The sequence below is a fragment of the Stegostoma tigrinum genome, chromosome 8, assembly GCF_030684315.1.
Source record: "Stegostoma tigrinum isolate sSteTig4 chromosome 8, sSteTig4.hap1, whole genome shotgun sequence".
NCBI classification, from domain to species: domain Eukaryota; kingdom Metazoa; phylum Chordata; class Chondrichthyes; order Orectolobiformes; family Stegostomatidae; genus Stegostoma; species Stegostoma tigrinum.
Window position 1 is genome coordinate 72,126,281 of NC_081361.1, and position 25,136 is coordinate 72,151,416.

The 25,136-nt window shown below is 39.7% G+C and overlaps 1 protein-coding gene across 2 annotated transcripts in view; it reads left to right on the top strand.

The window, feature by feature from the left end:
- The window catches only part of elovl8b (ELOVL fatty acid elongase 8b), a 245,132-nt gene extending 225,360 nt beyond the window's left edge, over nt 1-19,772 (top strand). Inside the window, exons 10-11 of one of the 2 annotated variants that reach the window (XR_009446064.1) lie at nt 12,291-12,394; nt 19,603-19,772. The gene's annotated coding sequence lies outside the window, so the exon portion shown is untranslated. The remainder of the gene's footprint in view (nt 1-12,290; nt 12,395-19,602) is intronic. The other variant, XR_009446065.1, reaches the window with a different exon arrangement.
- Nucleotides 19,773-25,136: the final 5,364 nt, after the last annotated feature.

The window sequence follows — 25,136 nt, forward strand, 5'->3', positions numbered from 1 at the left end:
TGATCAGTTACTGTATTGTAGATTCAGTATAATTTTATATAATATATGCTTAACCATGGACTGCACAGCAGTAACCCTTGCTTCACCACAGTACATAAGCAATTGTCAGAAGCCTAAGCATAGCAAGCCAAATTGTTGCATGGCCTGCAAGAAGATCTGAATGTGAAAGCATTTCATTTTATGAATTACCCTGCATTTCATAGCTAATCCTGTGACAACGAAATCTAAAAGTGGCTTTGCAAGGTTGTTCTAGTTCCCATGGGATGTGGCATATTTGCAAAAGGGATGCATGCAAAATTAGTAGAACCTATCTATACAGAAAAGATGTGTGTCATGTTAGGAGCATAGATTTGAGAAAATAAATGGTAATATAAATTATGATCTTCAAACACCAGTAAAACATGACAGAAAATTTTCCGTATTAAAAAGATGTTAACTTGATCAATTATGATGACCCCAGGAGGTCTAACTAAAAACTAATGAAATAGTAGAATTTGATGCCTATATCAAGGAAAAAAAAAATCACAGAATACCAAGTTAAAAATACACATTTGAGTTATCCAGATATTTGTCATGGAACCCATTTTCAGCATTCTGTGGGAATGCAAAATTTGTATAACTCTGGGTTCCAAGAGTAGTTAGGTGGCTCTTGAATGTAACCCTGAGTAGGGGAGAGGTTTATGCGAGGGTTTAAACAGGTCATGGGGTACAATTCAGGAGTCACTGAGTAGCAATTCCAGGGAAAAGGCTAGTTGACAGACTTAGTTGAAGTACTGATTTAGCAGTCCTGCAGGGAAGAAATCAAGAGTGGTTGACTAACTCTGTGTAACAGGACTTTGGGGAGTTCAGAAAATAAGAAGGTCACTGGCTCTGTGTTGGTAGAAGCTGTGTGGGTTTTGGAAGAAGTCTGTAAGCATTTAAACTTCAATTTGGCTGAGAGAATGAATGTTGAAAAGTTCATATGTAATATTTGCTTCATACAACTGATAAGGTTACAGCTCAGGGAAAGCACAGGTTCATATCTGGTTCAGTGTATCTGGGTGCTGCTGAAAAGTTGGCGTTGCACGAGAGAATAGCTATAGAAATGCGGTTTCGGAGTCGAAGGCGTGCTGAATCCGGGACGACTGAGGCAGTCCACGACAGAACAGCTCAAAAGGCTGTTTTGAGGAGATATCACCAAAAGTTAAAAAAAACTATGATATGTTTTAAACTGAAGTGAAATGCAATGGCCCATTGTGTCATCATGTCTGGATTTGAGTTGCTGAGAAATCAGCGCCCTCTTCTCATGCTGTATCCCTGTTTCAGCTGAATGGCCTACTCCTGATCCTATTTTCTATACCTTGAAGTCTGTTTCTTGCATCCTCATCCTTATAAGTGCAAGATGAAAATCTTCAACTTCATCTCTCCTTTTAGCAATGTTTACAATTATATATGAATCTTTTTGTATTCATCCACTGAAAAATCATTTCCAAATTGGGACTATTCTTTACCTGAAAATGTTTTCTCTCATCAATCCTAAATGAAATTTTATTCAGTTTAAACTTGTAACGCTATAGCTGGAGGGGGTTTAACTTGAAATATGTTACTTCATCTGTCTGTGCATCAGTTCTGGTCACTCAAGCATCCTCCTATGCAAATGTGCTTTCAATTGCCTGGTCTTTCGTTTCTGGAATTCACTCCCTAAGGCTCTCAAACTCTCTAACCCTCTCTCCTGCTTTAAGGGATTCTTTATTTACTTTGAGCAAACTTTTGGTAACCTGTACAAACATCATCATGTGGCATGGTGTCACTTTTTGATCTATGCGTCTCCTGTGAAGTGCCTTGAGATATTTGCCAGGTTAAAGGCATTAAATAAATGCAGATTGTTGTTGCTTCTCTGAAAAACGAAAGTACCCATTGAATGAATATTTGAAACAGTTGTGTCGTTTTACATTTTAATTCACAGCTCACCAAGATGTGAAGCACATTATCTGCAGAAATAATTCTTGAAAGCTGACTGAGCACTGTGTAATTGTGAGCTATTTGTGTAAATAACTATCATAAGTCTGTAATTTTTTTCAATCTCAACCTGCCATGTAAGTTCTTTAGAATTTTACTGCTTTTTGTTGTTTTGCACTGCCAGGAGAGTGCTATAATAATGCAGATTTTAAATATACAAATATATTCAAGAACACTTTTATCTGATTGTTATCTGTGGTTAGCTACATTTATGGCAACCTCAATATACAGCAGATTTCAGCTATTGCAATGTCCATGCATTCATTATGTTCCTTAGTTGTCACTTTGACATGCTCCCACTGATACTTTTTTTTTCAGATTTGCCATCTGTGTGATAATCTCTTTATTACATTCCCTCTGCATTGCTTCCTTGCCTGTCCAATTTGTAGAGACCATTCACTTTTGCCTTCATGTATGCTTTCCAAATTCTGTTTTAAATTTGCTGTGATCTCCTACTCCTGAGAGAAAATATCTACTGCTCTGGTGGAATAACTGGTAACCTAGTGAGCATCCTAAGAATGAGTTTGATTTTATTACATTTCTCATCTCCTAAAGTCAGATACTCTGAAATTCGTAATTCATTTTTTGACTGGTATGTGAAGTTCAGTGCCAGTTTACTCCTATGCCAAGCCTTCCCTGTGATTAAATGTTGCTAAGGTCTGCCACCTATTGATGGGCCACAGAGTCAATGCAGTACTGCAATATATTAGGGTGTGTTCTGTCATTTCGCCTCTTTCTGCAATTACAGTAACAAGTTGTCTTTTCTCATGCAAACACCTTTGCTGGAAATGTCAGAAAACTTTGGAGTGCACAGATGTTACGTGAGCTTGACAAATGAAAAATGATGCCTTTATTGTAAATTTCTGATTGTTTTAATCTTAAAATTTGACTTGTTATACCCATAGCTGGACAGCCATATTCCAGGAGTGGGTGCATGTAAGCTTTCTACACCCACAGGTAACTTCTGTGGCTTGTATGTGCTACCATGCAGTTACCCCAGTCTACTAATGATATGCTGTGTCCAAGCCATATTGCCTTGAAATGTTCTGAGCAGAAAATTCTACTGTCTGGTTGACTTGTTTGGTTTGTTTGCAAGCAGCTCCATGTTCGTATTCTGTGTCTCACTCCAGCTTGTCAATCACCTGAAACTTCAGAGTTTCAGTAGAATTCATCATTGGCATTTTGCAAGTCACCCAGGCATCTCGAGATTTTTTGATGCCATTTCCCAGCTCAGTGATAAATTAACAATTTGTAAGCAAGCCCCAATCTTCCGTTTATTAGAGAAATAACTGAGAGAAATATTGTAAATAAATGGGCTGAGCAACATGTCCTGTGAAACTCCTTCCTTTTTGAAAAAAAGTGGTGGGTATCGTTATGCCCATTTTGACAACAATTCTACCATGAAATTTGATATCCTTCAAATTAGCTGAGCTGTGACACTTGACTGGCAGATGATATATCACAGTCTACTGAAGTAAACCATTTCCACATTTGGGAACATTTCCATTCTCTTTTATTAAAAACTCAGAAGATGTGCTATGACTGTTGTGGTCATTTATGGCTGCTGCTTCATCCTTTTCTGAACCCTGGTTGAACAGATTTGGAGAAGTTAGCGCTCTCGTGGTCAATTCTGAGTTCATATGTGATGACTCTCTCAAGCAACTTTCCTAGAAAATAAATCTTTAAGTCCTCACCACTCAAATGCATACTAATGTATGAATTAGGAACACCAGTATTTAACACATTGTGTTGAAGTCTTGGGTGAAGAGCAATTGTTGAGTGTGTACAAGAAAATTTTCTGATTCAGTATGTGAACGTACCTATTAGAAGGTGCAAAACCTGGCCTACTCTTGGAAAATAAGGCAGGGCAGGTGACTGAGGAGTCAGTGGGGGAGCACTTTGAGGCCAGTGACCATAATTCTATTAGGTTTAAAACAGAGATGGAAAAGGATAGGCCAGATCTAAAATTAAGTTCTAAATTGGAGGAAGGTCAATTTGGCAGTATTAGGCAAGAACTTCCAAAAGTTGTTTGGGGGTCGGATGTTTGCAGGTAAATGGACAGCTAGAAAATGGGAAGCCTTCAAAAATGAGATAATGAGAGGCCAGAGACAGTACGTCTCTGTTAGGGTGAAAGGTAAGGCTAGTAGATGTCGGGAATGCTGGATTACGAGAGAAATTGTGGTTTTGGTCAAGAAAGAGCAGGGAGCATATGTAAAGTACAGACAGCAGGGCTTGAGCGAATTCTTAGAAGAGTATAAAGGCAGTAGGAGTATACTTAAGAGGTGTATCAGGAGGGCTAAAAGGGTATTTGAGCTAGTTGTGGCAAACAGAGTTAAGGAGAATCCAAAGGGATTTTATTAGTACATTAAAGAAAAAAGGGTAACTAGTTAGAGAATAAGGCCGTGTAAAGATCAGCAAGGTCACCTACATGCGAAACTGCAGGAGATGGGGGAATTACTAAACAAGTATCTTGCATCAGTGTTTACTGTGGTGAAGGATATGGAAGCTGGAGAACATGGGGAAATAGACAGTATTACAGGGGAGCTTAAAACGCGTAAAGGTGGATAAATGCCCGGGACCTGATCAGGTATACCCTAAAACTCTGTGGGAAGCTAGGGAAGTGATTGCTGGGCCCATTGCTGACATATTTGTTTCATAGATAGCCACAAGTGAAGGGGCGGAAGACTGGAACTTGGCTAACGTGGTGCAACTGTTTAAGAAAGGTGGTAAGGAAAAGCCAGGAAATTATAGACCAGTGATAACAAAGTGTGAGGCTGGATGAACACAGCAGGCCAAACAGCATCTTCGGAGCACAAAAGCTGACATTTCGGGTCTCGACTCTTCATCAGAAAAGCCTGACATTGGTGGTGGGCAAGTTATTGGAGGGAATTCTAAGGAATGGGGTTTACATATATTTGGAAAGGCAAGGACTGATTAGGGTTAATCGATATGGCTTTGTGTGTGGGAAACCGTGTATCACTAACTTGGTTGAGTTTTTTTAAAGTAATGAAGAGGATTGAAGATGGCAGAGTGGTGTATGTGATCTATATGGACTTCAGTAAGGCGTTCAACAAGATTCCTCATGTTAGACTGATTAACAAGGTTAGATCACAGGGAATATAGGGAGAGCTAGCCATTTGAATACTGAACTGGATTGAAGATAGCGGACAGTGGTGGAGGGTTGCTTTTCAGACTGGAGGCCTGTGTTCAGTGATGTGCCACAAGGATTCATAATAGGTCCACTGCTTTCCTCATTTACATAAACAATTTGATGTGAACATAGGAGGTTATGGTTAGTGAGTTTGCAGATGACACTAACTTGGAGGGTACATCAGAGTATAACAGGATCTTGTTCAAATGGGCCAGTTGGCTGAGGAGTGGCAGATGAAGTTCAATTTAGATAAATGTGAGATGCTGCATTTTGGCCAGGCAAATCAGGGCAGGACTCATATACATAGTGGCAAAGTCCTGGGATGCGTTGCTGGACAAAGAGAACTTGGAATATAGGTTCATAATTTCTTGAAAGTGGAGTCGCAGGTAGATAGGATAGTGAGGAAGGCACTTGTTAACCTTGCCTTTATTAGTCCGTGCGCTGAGTATAGGAGTTGGGAGACCATGTTGAGGCTGTACAGGACATTGGTTAGCCCCCTTCTGGAATACTGCATGTAATTCTGGTCTCCCTGCTTTAGGAATGATGCTGTGAAACTTGAAAGTGTTTGGAAAAGATTTACAAGGATATTGCCAGGGCTGAAGTGTTTGAACTATAGGGAGACACTGAATAGGTTGGGGCTATTTTCCCTGGAGCTTTGGAGGCTGAGGGGTGGCTTTACGCAGATTTATAAAATCATGAGGGTCATGGATAGGGTAAATAGACAAGGTCTTTTCCCCAGAGTGGCGGAATCAAAAGCTAGCTTTAACGTGAGAGAAGAAAGAATTAAAAGGGACCTGGGGCAACTTTTTCGCACGGAGGGTGTTATGTGTCTGGAATGATCTGCCAGAGGGAGCAGGGGAGACTGGTAAAATTATAACATTTAAAAGGCATCTGGATGGGAACCTGAATATGGGCCAAATGCTGGTAAATGGGACTAGATTTATAGAGGATTTCCGTGCTTTACATCTCTATGATTCTACAACTCTAAGTGGACCATTCAGCCTCTTGAGAATTCTCTGCCATTTGAGAAGTTCGTGGATGATATGATTTTGACTCTAACTCACTTTCCAAGTCTACTCCCATTACGTTTTGTCTTCCTATAATGAAGAAGATCATACATGGTCTTGGCCCAACCAGATATTATTGCGGATCTCTGGATCAAGTTCTAAAGCATCAAAGAGGAAATTCCCAGGAGAGAATGGCATTTCCAAATATGGGTTCTGTCAAGACTCTTACAGAACAATGGCGCTGATAGGAAGATCACCAGCAAGCCAACAGTGACTAACTGGAGAGGGTACAGAAATGGTTTATCAGGATGTTGCCTGGTACGGGAGATTTTAACTATTGGATAGACTGGGATTGTTTTCACTGGAGGTTGAGGGGTCATGATAGATGTTTATAAGATTGTGAATGGCAGTGATAGAGTGGAAAGTACGAGGCTTTTACCCAGGGTAGAGGGGTCAATTACGAGGAGACACAGGTTCAAGGTGTGAAAGGAACAGTTTAAAGGAGATGTGCAAGGCAAGATTTTCACATAGAGGGTGGCAACCTGGAAGGAATTGCCAGAGGAGGTGGAAGCAGTCATAATAGCAGCATTGAAGAAGCACCTGGATCAATACATGAATAGGAAGGGAATACAGAGATATGGATCCTGTGAGTGAAGATATTTTTAACATGGGAGGGCAAAATGTGTCAGTGTAGGCTTGGCGGGCCAAAGATCCTGTTACTGTGCTGTATTATTCTTTGTTCTAATTCTTACTGAGAACTAGATCTGGCTCCAATGAGCCCCACATCAAGCACATGCAACTATAACTGCCCACAACACACCATTTCCAACTTCTAAGGGAACGTTTAGCTTATTAAAAAGCGTAGGCACTACTTGTTAAGCTCGGACAGTTGCATTTTAACATGCATAACTTTACAGCACATTGTCAGTCTGCAATGTCATTGAGCCGTGAATCAAGAATGACTAAATCCAGCACCTTTATCCCAGCAGCACAACTGCAGAGTCACACATGAGGCAGGGTGAATTGGGGATGGTACAGATTGAGAAAGACTGCAAATCTAGATAATGAGACCTTCATGGTCAACAAGACCTTACCTTCATGGCCTGTCAAACATGTAAGGCACCAACCAAATCCACTTGGAAAGCAGGGATGGGATTTCAGTTGGCAGGGCCCCACAGCAAGATGTCCGAATGAATAGAATCAAGTACACTGGTAAGTGGCTGCAAGATGCACACGGGGCCCAAGTTTTCTTGCTAGGGACCGAAGAACCACCCCAGGCCTACTTGAAAAGAAAATTGATATTTCTGCTCGTTATCAGCCCTGGTTCCTCTTGCTTCCAGGTAGGGTAATGATGACAACTTTACTGTGAAAACCTTGAAATACGATCCAATGGCATCATCTGAGCCCATTATGCATGTTTGTAGATGGACAAAGCATCCCTCAATCATAAGGCCCAATATCTTCACAATAAAGCAGATTAAGGTTGCAAATTGTGGAAGGCAGCAGTATCAGTTGCAGGAAGGTTGCTGTAGCCATTCTGACTGCCCACCTGTTCAGTTTCCAACTGGGCATCAGGGTTAAAGTTGGCTCTTCTAACTGTTATAAGACTGGAACTAAATGAACATTTCTATGCATTGCACTTCAACTCTGCCTCCCTCCTGATTCTGCAAAACCTGTTCACCATCTCAAGTCAGGAGTATGAGTAAATGCTCCCCACTTGACTGGATGAACCTGGATCCAGCGATACTCAAGAAGCTTAACACACTATCTAGTGTAAACCAGCTTGCTTGATCAACAGCCCAGACACCACCTTGACATGTGCATTCTCTCTGCCACTTGAGCTGGGCAGCAGCAGTGTGGGCCATATACAAGATGCACTGAAGCAATTTGCTGCACTTCCTTCAACAGCACCTTCAAAACCCATGACCTCTACCATTCAGTGGGACAAAAGCAGCAGACACATGGGAGTACTATCACCTGTCGGCTTCTCTTTAAGCCACACAACATCCAGCTGTTCCTTCATTATTGCCAGGTCAAAATTCAGGAAGTGCCTTCCATCTTCCTTCCCAACAGCAATCTGGATGTAGCTACACCAGAAGGACTGCTGCAACTCAAGAAGGAAGCTCACTGTTACCTTCTTGACAATAAGACCATGAGGTGTGGAACAGAAGTAATATATTTGGACCATGGAGTTTCCTTTGTCACTTCATAAAATTATAGCTGATCTGATAATGCACAACTTCAATTTCCTGCTTTTACCCCAAAACCATTGATGTGCTCACAGATTTTTAATCTCTGAATATATTTAAAAACCCAGCCACTAGAACTTCCTGTGGTAAAAGAATTGGACAGATTTGTTACCTTCTGAGAGATGAAATTCCTCCACATCTCTGTTTGAAATGGATAGCTTTTTATTCAAAGATGATATCTTCTGATCCTAGATTATCCGATAAAGGGCAATGACCATTCCATATTTATCCTGGCAGGTCTGCTAAGAATCTTACATGTTTCAATAGCCATCAACAAACACATTGATTTGGAGCCAATCTACCATCCCCTGAGAAAAAGAACAGGAAATGACATCACCAATGCAGGAAATGACATCACCAACCCAAGGAAACCTAAACAGATAAATAGAAAGCAGGACATAACACCAGCGCTTCGTCGGAGGCTTACTGATGATGTTACCTAGAATGGTGACAAAACGTCTGAAAATTAACCTTCCAGCTCAGCGAGCAAACTCACATCCAGAACCTCAACCTGAGCTACAAATCTTCTCAAAACTCGCTATGTTTCAATAAGGTCATCACTCATTCTCCTAAACTCTAATAAGTACAGGCCAAAACTACTTAAACCTCTCCTGATAAGACAGTCACTCCATACCCAAGATCAATCTTCTCTGAACTACTTCCAATGTCAGTACATCTTTCCTTAGATAAGTGGATCAAACTGTTCAAAGTATTGCTGGTGTGCACTCACTGTTGCTTTGTCTAGGCTTAATTTTATACTCCATCCCTTTTGCAATAAAGGCCAATATATCATTTGCCTTCCCTGTTACCTGCTGAATTTGTGTGGGAGTTTTCTGTGATTTATGCACACGTACTCCTAAACTCACTGAACTGTAGCTTTCTGTTATTTGCCTCCATTTATACCATACTTAGCTTGAGGACAGTTAGGGATGAGAAACATAAACTGCCCATACCAGTGATGCTCAATCCCCCAAAAAGAATTTAAATCATTTTCCTGTACAAAAAAAAGCAAAGAACTCCAGATGCTGGAAATCAGAAATTGCTGGAAAAACTCAGCAAGCCTGGCAGTATTTGCGAAGAGTAAACAGAGTTACTGTTTCGGGCCCACTGATTATTCCTCTAAAGAAGGGTCACTGGACCTGAAACGTTAACTCTTCGTTCTCTCCACAGATGCTGCCAGACCTGCTGAGTTTTTCAGCAATTCCTGATTCTCCTGCACAATACTGATGAATCAGGGATTCATTAGGAAAGGAAAATAATACTGAATAATAATACTAAATTGAGTCTTATCTTAGTAAACACAATCTCCATTAAACTTGCTTAAATTGATTTTCCATTTGAATCTTAAAACAAAGATTATTAATTTTGGAAAAGAATAATAAATCCATGAAGAATTAGAAGAGGGGGAAAGCAGGAAAACAGAACTAATGTCACAATTAGATCAACCATGCTCTTATGAAAAGTAACAGCAGTCTCAAGGGGCCAATTGACCTGTGCTGCACTGATTTCTTCCGAACTTATCTGAAAGGAAGAAAGTAATAACACGACAGGTTGCAAATATAAAGTTAAATCAGTTCTTCTCACCGAATCATGAAAAAACAAGATTTTTTTGAATTTATCATTTCATCAGTCACACCCAATCATTAGCCAAACACAACTGATGTTTCTTTTAGCCAATTAAGCTAAAAAATACACAATTAATTGTAATTACAATCTTAAAAGTAAGGAGATCTGCAGAAAAAATTGAAGATATGAAATTGGATTCAATGAAAAGCTGAATGTGAACACTCTGAAAGCTCAGGCTGGAAAATAATTTTAGAACCAAAGGGGGGCAATTAGAGCAGCTGCAGACAGTTCATGACAATTATGCTTATGAAAAGTTCAACAATTAATATCAGTAATTCTTTTGTCACAGACAATGAACAATTTAATGTTTTATTTCCTTTCGTTGAATCAGAAAACCTCTCTTTATTGGATGCACATTATAAATGATGTCCACAAGGAAACAAAATGTAGTCACAAATTTCTGTGAAACAGCTCACTAGTCACCTGTTGATTCCTTTCTTCTTTACACTTGTGTACATTTACTGACTGATAAACTGTGCCACATTCCTGGGCCTAGAGGATTTTAGCTAATAAGGAAGTAGCATCATCGTAATTCCAGCCTAGTTAATTTGCAAAGCAGATCTATACTTTCTCATCCCCCTGTGCTTTTATCCGTTCTGGGCATTTTCTGTCTCACTGCTTGTTTCAAGAAGGAACATCTTTTGAAACAGGGATTAAAAGAAATGAAATGAAACCTAAATGGGAGATAATTGGAAAAGAGATGAGCACGGTTGGGTCGTGGGGAGAGAACAGAGAAGAGAAAATGCAGTGCTACGGTCAGGGAGGGAAGACAATGGGAAAACCAAGGGATAAGATGACAGAAAAAAGTGAAGAGGAAATGAACCAGGTTTTAAGGATGAGGAAGGATGGGAATAATAGAGGATGAGGAAGGTGGGTGTATAGGCTTTGAATTGTCTTGCCACTGATTATGGGGCAAGTTGAGACTTTTTTTCATCAGATAGATTGCGTTATTGTAGGATCATATCTTTTGTTAGTTTTGATATCTGTCCCCATGTACCAAAATAGTGTTCTGAGCAAAATAAGACTGAATAGTTTTGATCTGGTTCTGAAATTTAACAGCAGGACATAATGTTTTCGAATTGGACAGTAATTGCCTGTCATTTGCTACAGTCACTTGGAGAAATTACTCAGAAAAAGATAAAATTTACCAAATTACCATCTCCATTTCAGGGGCAGTTTAGAAGGATTGTTGTTCCTTGTGCTATGCTGCCCAAAATGTTCTGCCCAAACACATTAACGAACATATTCAAATTGCATGAGTATGCATGCAAGGTAACTGTCAACAAGTTTGGCATGAATTAGGGTGAAAACCTGGAAGTTGGAAAGTGTATAAATATGTTTTCAGTGGTCAATATCAACCTAGGATAATTAACTGATTTAGAAATGAGAAAATTCAGAAATAGAGTCATACAGTCATACAGAATGGAAATGAACCCTTCAGTCCAGCTCGTCCACGCTAATCAGGCATCCCAATCTGTCCTAGTCCCACTGCCAGCATTCGGCCCATATCTTTCTAAATCCTTCCTATTCATATTTGCATCTAAATGCCTTTTTAAATGTTGTAACAATACCCACCTCAACCACTTCCTCTGGCAGCTTGTTCAATACATGCACCACGCTCTGTGTGCAAAAGTTATCCCTCAGGTCCTTCTTAAATCCTTCCCCTCTTACCTTACACCTATGCCCGCTAGTTTTGGATTCCCTCACCCTAGGGAAAAGGACTGTTCACCCTATCCATGTCATGTCCCTGATTCTGAGAAAGCTCTGAGAAAGCTGAAGAAATCTCCTGAAACTATCAGATGCCGGTTTAATAGAGGGTGAGCATTTGGCCTAGATGATCCCTGATCTGGATTTGTTAAATTATTTTTCACATAGGGCAAGCAGGGAGAATCATTTTTGCACCAGTGGTGTCATTACAAATCTCACTGACTACTAATCATCCTAAAAGATGACAATTAAATGCGAAGAGCAATTCTCCCCATCTGTTTAAATACTGGCTATCCCCTGCAACCTTATTATTCATTATATGTAAAGGAGAAACAATGGTTTTAAAGTTAATGGATTTGATTTATTTCGGGGTAGTGATAATGAAACTCCTGCATGTTCAGTGTACACTCTGTACGCATTCTTCAGTCTCTGATCTCAACCCTACTGTCAAGGAGAACAGTAGAACAGTAGATGCAGATTGAAGGCCAGGTGCTTCTCCATGTGGAAGGAAAGGAAATCACCCCCTAGGCTAAAATCTCTCTTTTTTTGCAGGCCATTCAAGAGCAGCATTGTCAGAGACATGGGACTGAATCACCTGCCTATTCTTTCAACCGAGGAAAAATATTAGGAGCAGCTGGGAGACAAAAGGGCCTAAGGTGTGATTTAAGTTAAAAGAAAAATCCTTAAACAAACAGAATTATGAGAAAATAATGAAATGTGATCAGTGTTGTGCTTGGTGAAGTGCATACAGCATTCAATTCATGCCACAATTGCAACAACCCACAAAAATAATTAAATGAGATGGTAAGTTTATGTTGATATTCAATAATGTTTCAACTGTAGTTCTTTATAGAGTAATTGGTTAAATACAAAAGCCAACATTTTCATGTAGGCTACAATGCAGTGAGTATTGCTGATTAATTGAATGCATTTGCTGGCAAGCAACTTGCTTATTCAACACAGCACATTCCTCACTATATTGCTACAGTTTAGAATAATTAAAATCTTGTGAGGTAAATCCGGCTCGTAACTGAATTTATAATTCCCTGGATACCTTAGTGAGCTTCAAAGGACTGAAAATGATTTAAGGGAGTAGGGGGAAACTGCAACGGCACAAATACTTTAGCGGTCTGCTGCATGTCACCTGAGGCGACAGTTTCTGGACAAATTTCTGGTTTTAGCTGTGACATAGGAAAATACATTGAGGGGCCAGGCATAAAAATGGTAATGAGTTACCTTGGTTGTCCTCACTTTTTCTAAGAGCCACTAGTTTAAAAGATTAATTGAGAAAAATTTTTGTTTGGAGATTTCCTGTCTGTTTCTTTCAACTGGGGAATAGCATATATTGCTAAGGATGGATAGGAATATATTATAAAGAAGAGATGCGTAATAACATTTTTAAAATGTTGGTTATCATTGAGACTTGACTCTTGGGATCATTGAATACTTTTCAAAGAAAGGTAAACAGATTTTCAACCGACAAGAGGGTTAAATGTTATTGGAGGAGAGTAGGATTGTAGACTTGAGACCACATTCATTTTTAATGTTTTTCAGACCTTACAGTGAATACTTTCACATCTCACTTACCTTTTCTTTACAAAAAGAACAAGGTAGCTACTTGCTTCTGCTCAAAGAACATTGCTCTATAACTGACTGTCCAATGTGTTCTTCCTTTTTGGAATGCCTAGCCTCCATTTCAGGAAGGCAACGTATGAAGAACTCGAATATGAAGTCTGTTAAGCTGCAGTACAATACACTGAGTTCCCAGTTTGCCTGTATATTATGCATCCCAGGCAAACATTATATTATGACATACCTAAAACCCTTGTTATGACATTGCTTTGGAACGGTTAGCTTTATCTTGACATTTTTCATACAAAAACTGTTCCATGTTACAGTGGTGGTGGCTAATGTATATTGTTATGATATAAACTTGACTTTGCAGTATGCTGACATCTGTGTTTACACATACTATTTCTTAAACAGTGAGTGCCCATTCTAAGCAATGGATAGAGGGGCACAAAATTAAGATCAAGTGCTTCAACTGACAGGAAAGATGAGCTTGTCCAGATTCCCTTTTATGAATCCTAGATAGTGGGGATAAAGAAAAAACAAAATGCAGAAGACCGATTCCTTCCTAAAGCCAGCTTGTCATAACGATATCACAATCAACTATATTAATATGTTCATGGGGATTATTATGAACCATTGTAGCCATAACTACAATAGTTCACAGTATTTAATGAAGGACATAAACTGACTCAAACCTGTCCTGAACTGAAGTTGTGTGTCAAGATGTCCTGAGCAGTATTTCATCTATTGACTGAGCTGTCATCTTTTAAAATTATAGATCCTGCCTGGCTATCTTTTCTCCTGCCTAATTTCAAAGGGTGAGGAGCATTCATTTGAATGATCAACACTTGTGGGTTGTGGTTTGCTATTAATTTCTGCAGGATGGCTGAATAGGTGACTCTCCCTCTCTGATTGCCCACAATCGAGTGTATTGGAAAGATTTACATATTGTTGACCAATCTGTTTGGCCAATTGCAACTTGGAATTTAGTGCAGAATTCACTTCAATGCTTGTGGCCCATTGTTAGGGATGCTACTAATGGGCAATAAGACCTCAGATATTACAGATTCCACATAAGCAAATAAGAATAATTGGTTTCTGTCCTGCTACCAATGGCAATATGCCAACCAAAAGAAAAGAATTCCTCATGGTTTAGAATTTAGTGTCGAACATCAAAGTATAGGAAAAGGGAATAGGATAAAATAATCTCTACAGTATGGGATAGCAAAGAACAGAAGCTTACAGATTTTCAGAATATGGTAGAAAATGAAAATACTTTATGAAATACTGCAGTAGCATCATCTGAACAAAGGTGTTGCTGGAATCCCTCTTTGAATGAAGTTTATTCAGTAATTGAGGTAGAAATTACCGTTATAATTTGCTTTTATTCCTGGCCAAGTTTTAACATTTAAGTACATGCTTGATCACAAAATAAGATCTTAAATTATACAGCAGCAGTACAAACTGCCTACCAACCTTTGATTTCAGTTTATCTGGGTCAGATCAATTCTGACACCATTGAAGTTGGCTTTTACCCCAGTTAATTATTCTGATTCACAATTACTCCTTGTCATTTTCCACAATAATTTTAAATCTGTGATCCACTGACCACTATCCCTAAGTGTTCCCCCATTGATTCTTGAGCCACTTTGCTCACCTCTTTTCCAAGAATCAGGTCCAGCAATGTCTCATATAGATGATTCTCCTGAAGAGACTCTAGGAAATCTTACCACTCGCTGTCCTTTACATGATTATGATCCCTGTCTACATTCGATACTTAAAATTCTTTCTATTATAATCACTCTATAATTCTATAAAGCATCCTCTCAGCAAGCGCCTTATCAAGTCCCCTTAGAACATTATATGTTTCAAGAAGATCATATCTTATTCCTCTAAATTTTAGTAATAAGGCCCAATCTTAGACAAACTCTTCATTCCAAGAATGAGCTAAGGAAAACTTCTTCCCTAAACTGCTTCTAATACAATCATGATAAAATGTGAGGCTGGATGAACACAGCAGGCCAAGCAGCATCCCAGAAGCACAAAAGCCGACGCTTCGGGCCTAGACCCCTCATCAGAGAGGTCTGGTTTGCTAATGTCCTTTAGAGAAGGGCTTGCTGCTTGGCCTGCTGTGTTCATCCAGCCTCACATTTTATCATCTTGGAATTCTCCAGCATCTGCAGTTCCCATTATCTCTAATACAATCATATCTTTTTTCACATAAGAAGACCAAAATTGTAAATGATACTCCTGATGTAGTCTCAGCAAAGCCCTGTAGGGATCCAATTTTTTAAAATCTAATTTCCTCGCGAGAAATGTCAAAATTCCACTACCCTTTCCTAGCTTTCTGTCCTTTAGAAATGTCAAATGTTCCACAATATTTAAATGCCACCCATAGACACCTTGCAATCATGTCTCTCTCTTGGCCCTCAGGTCATAAACATCTATTTTTATATGTACTAACAACTCATCCAGTTTGTTATGAATGCTGTGTGCATTCGTGCAACACTCATGTCATTATTGCCAATTATTACTTTGTTGATCGCTTTCAATTTACAACATCTTCACTCATGTGATCCCTTGATCCCGTGTCCCAATTATTTTTGTTTAAAGCTATTTTCAATGCCTTATCAAGTCATTCACAAGAACACTGGTCCCAGCAAGGTTCAAATGATTTCGATCCCAATGGTACAACTCCTGTCTCCCCAGTACTGGCACCAGCATCACATGAATTGAAATTAATTTCTGCCACACCAATCTTGGGGCCAATCATTCATTTCTTTGATCTTACTCAATGCCAATTCGCACGTGGTTCAGATCTAGCAATTATTATCTTATAAGATTCTATATTTCTAATTTAGCCCCATGCTGCTCATACTTTCCATACAGGATTTCTTTCATAATCCTACGTAAGTCATTTGTACTCATGTGGACCACAATAACTGGATCCTCCCATTCCTACTGCAAGTTCCCCTTGAGCAGATGTTCTAAACCCTGGTACTGGACATGCAACACAGTCTTCTGGATTCACAATCTCAGTTGCGGAGAACTGTGTCTATTCCACTTATCTCTGACTGCTGCTGCATTCCTCTTAACTCCCCACTTGATTGGCTTCCTGCACCATTGTTCCACAGTCAGTTTGCTTGTTCACACTGCAGTCCCTACTTTTGTCCAAGCAGACTGCAAGAACGTTGAATCTATTAGATATTGCTAGGGAGCCTCCACATCTACCTTCTTGATCCTCACCTCTTACTCACTCACACCCTCACCTTCCTGTCCATGACCATTGACCAAATAAGAAAATCCTATCCTAACAGGTGCGACAATACCCTGGAACAAAGTGTCTACCTTCCTCCTTGCTGATGTGTTCCAGTGTCTTATTTTGAAATTGAAAGTAATTTCAATAAATATTCGACATTCGCAATTGCAATTCTCTCATTAAGATGTATAGGAAGTACACACCAGCCAATCTGTATAGGTCTATTACTATTAGTAAACATTCTCTACCTAACAAACCTTAACACTTCTCAATGGACCCAAGTCTTTAAAGGTGAATGAGTATTAAATTCATTAACTAATCAACTACCTGTTTTAGTGTTTATTTTATTCATGCATGGGATGTGGATATCACTGATTGGACCAAAAATTATTACCCATCCCTACTTGCCCAATGGGCTGTTAGGAGTCAACCGCATTGCTGTGCATCTGGAGTCACATGTTGGGCAGACTAACTGAGGGTGGTAGATTTCCTTCTCTAAAGGACATTAGCGAACCAGAGGGATTTTTCCTGGCAATCAGCAATGGATTCATGTCATTGTTATACTCTTAATTCCATATTATGTTTGAATTCAGATACCACCATCTGCAGTGGTGGGATTTGAACCCAGGTCCCCAGAACATTACCTGGGTCTCTGGATAAATAGTTTAGCAACAATACCACTAGGCCATTGCCTACCTTAGAGATGCCACACTTAAATCTATCAGAACACAATTGATCCCTACTAGAACCACAGACAGGACTGAGCTGATTGCCTGTCTTGGAACTGTCCTTTTAGTTGCTCCTTTAGATGCTCCACTCTGCTGGTCTTGGGGATCCTTCTGTCATCTGTCTCTACTCAATTCCCAGAGTTCTAACTACAGGACCAGATCCATTGCCTCAGCAGTACTGTTGGTATCAATGTGCAATGATTGCAGGATATGCACTCTTCTCTATCAGGATGTTCCACAGCTCACTCCATGATATCCTTGAGCTTGGCACCAAGAGGGCACAAATCATTCTGAATCACAGAAGTGAATCTATGTTCCTGAAAATAACCTACCGCTGTTGCTCTTCCAGTTTCATTCATGATCTCCTGGACAGTTTCATTACCTATAGTGTCATGGACTTACCATACCCTTAAGTTGCAAGATGATTAGATCTATAGATCAGCCATCTGTGAAGATCTGAACCTTAACAAATCCTCCAGATGATGCCGGTTCCTGCTCAAGCAAAATCCATAACTCAAACCACTGCAGCTGCTGTCACTTAGGGCCAACAGCATAGAGTCATACAGCATGGAAACAGGCCATTTGGTGCAACTTGTCCATGCCGACTAAATTATCCAAACTAACATAGTCGAACTTGTCGGCACCTGGCCCATATCCCTCTGAGCCATTCCTGTTTATGTGCCTATCCAAATATCTTTTAAATGTTGCAACTGTGCCTACATCAATGGCTTCTTCTAACAGTTCATTCCATATATGAACCACGGATCTGTGCAAAAAAAATTTTCCCTCAGGTCCCTTTTAAATCCTTCTCGTCTCACCTTAAGTTTATTCCTCCTAGTTTTGAACTCCACTACCTGAGGGAAAAGACCTTTGCTATTCACCTTAACCATGTGCCCCAAGAAGTTATAAACATCTATAAGGTCACCCCTCAACCTCTTACGCTCCAGTGACAAAAGTCCCAGCTCACTAACTCTCTCCTTATAACTCCAACCCTGCAATCCTGGTAACATACTTACAAATCTTTTCTGCACCCTCTACAATTTAATAATATCTTTCCTATAGCAGGGCGGCCAGAACTGTACACAATACTCCAAAAATGGCCTCACCTATGTCCTGTACAACCTCAACATAATGTCCCAAGAGCAATGAGGCAAGCATTCCAAACACCTTCTTTACCACTCTGTCTACCTGTTCTTGCACATATGGCTATTCAGGCCATCGAAGCATCCTGTTCTTCCCATATGTCTCAGAATGAGCATTCCGGAGGTCATTCCTCTATTCGGTAATAAAACTTAATATTTCAAAAAAAATTTACCAATTATTTCTCCTTGGCTGACATCACTTAAACTTAGGGAAGTTAATTGAAATGTTTTATATAACTTTTTTTAAAATCTTGGGGCTCCTGAAAACAACAGCCCAATTTTGAAGGGAGGGAAACAAAGCTACTATACTCACCAGCTGTTCAACCCACTGTTTTTGTACAATGCCCAGTCTGATTACTTTTTCCTCGCATTTATGATCCCATTCTGCAGTCACCACAACATCAAATCCAAAATGTATGTGTTCACTGCAAGAAACATTGGAAATTTCTTGTGAAGGACAACAAACCCAAGCAGCATGACTGCTCTGATGCAAAACACAAATCATGGCCTCGTGCCCTTGGCCTGGCCCAAATTAATTTATTGAAATCAAGATCTTCTGACCACATTGATCCCAAAGCAAACATTGTTATCCCGATAAACATTGTATTATCATTGTGACATCAAAATGTACAGAGTTTTAATCAATGTACATTTAAATGTATGTTTTCGTAAACTTAAAGGAAAGGATTTTATAATGGGCTTTGAGCATTGTTGTCTGGATGAAATCGTAGTCCCAAGCCTGCACTTGCCAGCTGATCAATTTTACCAGAGTCAATCACCCAGCAATGTTGCTGGCCCAACTAAAGCTGGTTTTTGCTCAGGTAGTTTGGAAATGTTGGAGGCGGCCTAAGTGAGAGGAAGTAAAGGATCAAAAATCAGCGGTGACAAGTAATAAATCATTGACTTTTGCTACCTGTGTCCCCCTCTACACAACATAGAATCTCCACTGCTGTACTCCCCAATGAACAACTCGTCTGAAATTGCCATCCTTTCCACATAACAGGAGTCCTTAAATATTTAAATTGGCAGCCTATCTCCGTACAGTATGCAACTGCTCTGCATCCAGCTCCACTGCTGGAAAACCTTCCCAGCTGTGGACTATATCATTAACACACTGACATCCTGATATGGCTTCTAACCACTTTGTTATCATTACCTCTTAGATCACCACCCTAGGACCAGGAAATTCCTGCTCAATTTGTGAATGGATATCTTAAATCACACCCTAGGAACAGGAAATTCCTGCTCAATTTGCGAATGAATATCTTAAATCACCACCCTAGGACCAGGAAATTCCTGCTCAATTTGAGAATGAATGTCTTTGATCACCACCCGAGGACTAGGCAATTTCTGCTCAATTTGAGAATGAATGTGCATAAAATAACCTCATAATGTATTTAGATTAATGTACAATGGGTTCACATAATATATATGTAAATATATTTCCCTGAGAATCCAATTAAAAAATGTTAAAAAGAAGGACATTAGAAAATCTCATCATTAATGGTGTATACGTTTGCATCAAACAGTCATGCACTTAAATGCAATCACTTCACAAAACGTACTTTTCCAACTAACACTTTCATGTTTCTCTCAACCTATTATGATACACACCTTCAAAACACAATAGCAGTACTTCATCTCACACTCAGCAGAATCAAAATAATTTGTAACTTGGATGCTAAGATGTACTGGAATTGTTTTCTCATTAAAATAAATAGCATTTGGAAAGATTAAGTTTATCTGAGTATTTATTCACTGAATGCATAATCAAATGAAGCATGTGATGAAGCAAATAATGCAATTAAATGTCAGTGAATGTATTAACATAAATATGTGCAAAAATTATTTTTTAAAGTTCAAATGTTAAGAAAATTAAATTGTTTTCTCTAAACTGGACCTTTATTCGCGAATGCAAAGCAATAGTCTAAGGTTGCTTGCTTTTTAACTCATGGTTGTTTTGAAGCTGGAAATAAGAGGTAGTAGTGTTATCACCAGACTACATTAGGCTATAAACTGACAGACCTAGGATTTAATATTGGAGTAAGGATGTCTTGTTGCAGTTATTTAGGGCCTTGGTGAGGCCACACCTTGAGTATTGTGTGCAGCTTTGGTTTCCTAGTCTGAGAAACAACATTCTTGCTATTAAGAGAATCCAGCGAAGGTTCACTAGATAGATTTCCAGAATGTCAGCACTGCAATTGGGAAAAGACTGGATCGACTAGACTTGGAATCACTGGAATTTTGAAGAAGAAGCTGACTTCCAATCTGCCAGAGGTTTAGATCCCTTATTAACATATGTTTAAAGATAAAGATCTAAGGGTTTAGATCCCTTATTAACATATGTTTAAAGATACCAACACTGCTTTTAGATATATCTGCGCTGGTTCACAATATTGGTTCTGAAACATATAAAATCCTCATGGGACAGGACAGGCTCGATGCAGGAAGAATGTTCCTGATGTTGGGGAAGTCTAGAACTATAGGTCACAATCTAAGAATAAGGGGTAAGCCATTCAGGAGTGAGACATGGAAGAATTACTTCACGCAGGGATTTATGAACCTATGGAATTCTCTCCCACAGGAAGCTGTTGGGGCCAGTTCATTAGATAACGTCAGAGCAAGATTGACATGGTCCTTGCTGCTAAAGGGAACAAGGGGTATGGGGAGAAAAGGGAATGGGATAATGAAATTGCATGATCAACCATGGTCGTAGTCAATGGTTATGCTGGCTTGAAGGGCCGAACGGCCTACTCCTGCACTTATTTTCTATGTTTCTATGTTCTGGGAACCTGAGTTTGAATTTGCCAGGCAGACAGCGGAATTTGAAATCAATAATCATCTGGAATTAGGAATCTAACGATGACCATGAAACCATTACCAATTGTCAGGAAAAACCCATCTATTTCATTAATGTCCTTTAGGGATGGAACTCTGCCATGCTCATCTGGTCAGGCCTGCATGTGACTCCAGACACACAGCAACATGGTTGACTCCTAACAGATTTCTGGACAATGAATAGTGGCCAACCTAGTGACATGTACATCCCATAAATGGATAAAACTAAATTGGGGGACAGCAGCTATTTCCACAGTTTTACATTTCATTATTCTTGCTCCAAATCCTCTAAGAAGTGATGTAAATCACTGGAATTGCATTTGACCTCATGTTATAGGCATAAAACAAGTGCAACAGAACATTGTGAACCATCCCTGATATATCTAAAAGTGGTACTGGAATCCTTAAACATATGTTAATAAGGAATCTAAATCCCGAGTCAGGCTCCCTTTGCCAGATTGGAAGTCAGCTTCTTCAATGCCTTCAGCAGGAATTGCCATCAAGAGCTTTTCTTTAAATTTCATTAACATTTCAGCCAAACTGGAAGGAGTAGGAACACTTCCCTGTCTCAACACTACTCCACATCATTCACCTCATTGCTGCTCTATCCCGCCTTCCAGTTCTGTGGGTGTGGTGGGAATTTAGATAGAGACCTTACAGATAGTTTTGTAGGAGGCCAAAAGACAACAAAAATTGGTCAAGTAAAGACAATGAGCTGACATGGAAGGAGTCCTTCAATGAGGCCACAACCAAGGAAGTGGTAGACAGAGATAGTTGTCAATTGCAAGGAGGTTATTTTCATAAGCAGGCAAGGGAGGCTCAATAAAATTCAGTGGGATCCAAGCCATGTCGGTCAAGCACAGTCTCAGCATTAGAAATTTAGATGCTACCATTTCGATGGTATTGATCAATCATAAAAATGTTCCTATACTCTTTTGAAACCCCAATGCTCTGGGAGCCAGTCATATCCAGATGACACGCAGGAGTAGGGTAGATCATATACTCCAAGCTCTGTCAAAGTTCCAAGTTGTATTCATACACCAGGTTGAAGTCACAGTAGACCATAGAATCCCTACAGTGTGGAAACAGGCCCTTCAGCCCAACAAGTCTCCACCAACACTCAGAGCATCCCACCCAGACCCATCCCCTTACAACCCACCTAATCTACACATCCCTGAACACTAAGGGCAATTTAGCAAGGCCAATCCACCTAGCCTGCACATCTTTGGACTGTGGGAGGAAACTATAGCACCTGGAGGAAACCCATGCACACAGACAGTCGCCTGAGGGTGGAATTGAACCTGGGTCCCTGGTGCTCTGAGGCAACCATTGAGCCAATCTAAAGCTAGTTCTTAAATCTGGAAATCCACAAATGTGCATAACACTGTAATTATATTTTTGAGCAAGAAGTTGTGTGAAGTCAGACAGCAAGATAAACAGCAAGTGGAAGCTGAAAGTAAAAATTAGAGTTAAAGATTCACAAATTATTTTCATTTCTGATTTCTCTGCAGATGCGTTTTTTCTCTCTCAGAACCAAAGCATTAGAAGCCTTTCAGGCATTTTCTGTTTTGCAAAACTGATATCCGAATTACAGTATTCCAATGTTCGGTGAAATTAGTGTGTGATAATATGTTTTTATCTTATGGAACTTGGTTTTTTGGGTACAGTTCTGTGAAGATGATTTTTTAAAATTAAAGATCAGAAACTCATTGTTTTAGCATCGGATCAAAACAGCAATCCCAAAAACTCTTATGACTTAATCTAAATGTCGAGAAGAGCTACATGGCAAGATAATTGTTGAAGTGGTCCCTAATTTATGTCTAAACTAAGGGAAAAAGTGGCCTCAAGCAGTCCAATTCAGAGAGAAAATATGTATGCCAGCAGATGGAAGGTTTAGTTTTGGCAGTCTTTAGCCCAACAGAGTGGAAAAAGTCTTAATCAGTTTAAATACTCCAAGCAGAAAGCTTTAAAAAAATGCTGAGATTTTCTTGGAGTTCTGCGAGAGACAGTAATAGAGAGAATTAGATTTGGTGAATGCCCGTAACTTCGCTATAAAAGGAATTCTTGTGAGTTTATCAGTGGACCAAGAATTTTTGAAATGAGGGTACATAGAACATAGAACATTATAGCACAGTACAGACCCTTCGGCCCTCGATGTTGTGCCGACCTGTCATACCGATCTCAAGCCCATCTAACCTACACTATTCCATGTACGTCCATATGCTTATCCAATGACGACTTAAATGTATCTAAAGTTGGCGAATCTACTACCGTTGCAGGCAAAGTGTTCCATTCCCTTACTACTCTCTGAGTAAAGAAACTACTTCTGACATCTGTCCTATATCTTTCACCCCTCAATTTAAAGCTATGCCCCCTCGTGCTCGCCGTCACCATCCTAGGAAAAAGGCTCTCCCTATTCACCCTATCTAACCCTCTGATTAATTAGGTAGGAGTGATATTTCACTATGTGTTTATAAGGGGTATTGCGGTGGAAATTTGTTCAATCTTTCTTTTTGCTATTGCTGATAAGACCTTTCTGATATAGCATTTTTCTTTTCTTTGGAGCAAGAAGCTTAGATTCTTTTTGATAAAACTACACTGGCAGCCCTATGTGAATATGCTCAGTGACTGATCACCACAGTAACCAAATTGCAAAAATAAAACTTATTGTCTGTTATAGGCTTTACTAGGATGTGACATTTCCAGAATTATCATCAACTGGGATCATATGAAGTGTTAGAGTTAAATGTGATCATATCTTATTACTCACCATTTGGTAGTAGTGGTTATAGAGGCATAGAGATGTAAACCATGGAAACAGACTCTTCAGTCCAACTCATCCATGCCGATCAGATATCCCAAAATAAATCTAGTCCCATTTTCCAGCATTTTCCCCATATCCCTCTAAACCCTTCCTATTCACATACCCACCCAGCTGCTTTTTAAATATTGTAATTGTACCAGCCTCCACCACTTCCTCTGGCAGCTTATTCCATAAACACACCAATCTCTGTGTGAAAGAGTTGCCCTTTAGGTCTCTTTTAAACCTTTCACCTCTCACCTTAAACCTATGCCCTCTAGTTTTGGACTCACCCATTCTGGCAAAAAGACCTTGACTATTTATCCTATCCATGCCCTTCATGATTTTATAAACCTTTATAAGGTCACCCCGCAGCCTCTGATGTTCCAGGGAAAATAGCCTCAGCCTCTCCCTATAGCTCAAACCCTCCAACACTGGGAACATCTTTATAAATCATTTCTGAACCCTTTTAAGTTTCACAAAACAGTCCTTAACAATGTCCTGTATGCACAACCTGCCCTGCCAACTCCTATGCTCAATGCACTGACCAATAAAGGCCAGCATACCAAACACCTTCTTCACTATCCTATCTACCTGCAACTCCACTTTCAAGGAACTATGAAGTTGCACGCCAAGGTCTCTTTGTTCAACAACATTCCCACAGTTCTCTAAGGAAGGTGACGTGTTGTATTTTGGTAAGAAGAATAAGGACAGGACTTTTACAGTTAATGGTAGGGCCCCGGGTAGTGTTATCGAATAGAGAGACCTAAGGGCTCAGGTACATAGTTCTTTGAAATTTACATCACAAGCAGACAGGTTGGCTAAGAATGCCTTCAGTAAGCTTGCTTTCATTGTTCAGACCACTAAGTTTCGGAATTGGGATATCATGTTGTGATTGTACAGGGCATTGGTGAGGCCACTTTTGAAGTGCCCAGTTCTGGTCATCGTGTTATAGGAAGACATCATTAAATTGAAGAGGGTTCAGAAAAAAATTTACAAGGATGTTGCTGGGAATTGAGGGTTTGAGTTATAAAGGCTGGGGCTTCTTCACTGAAGAAT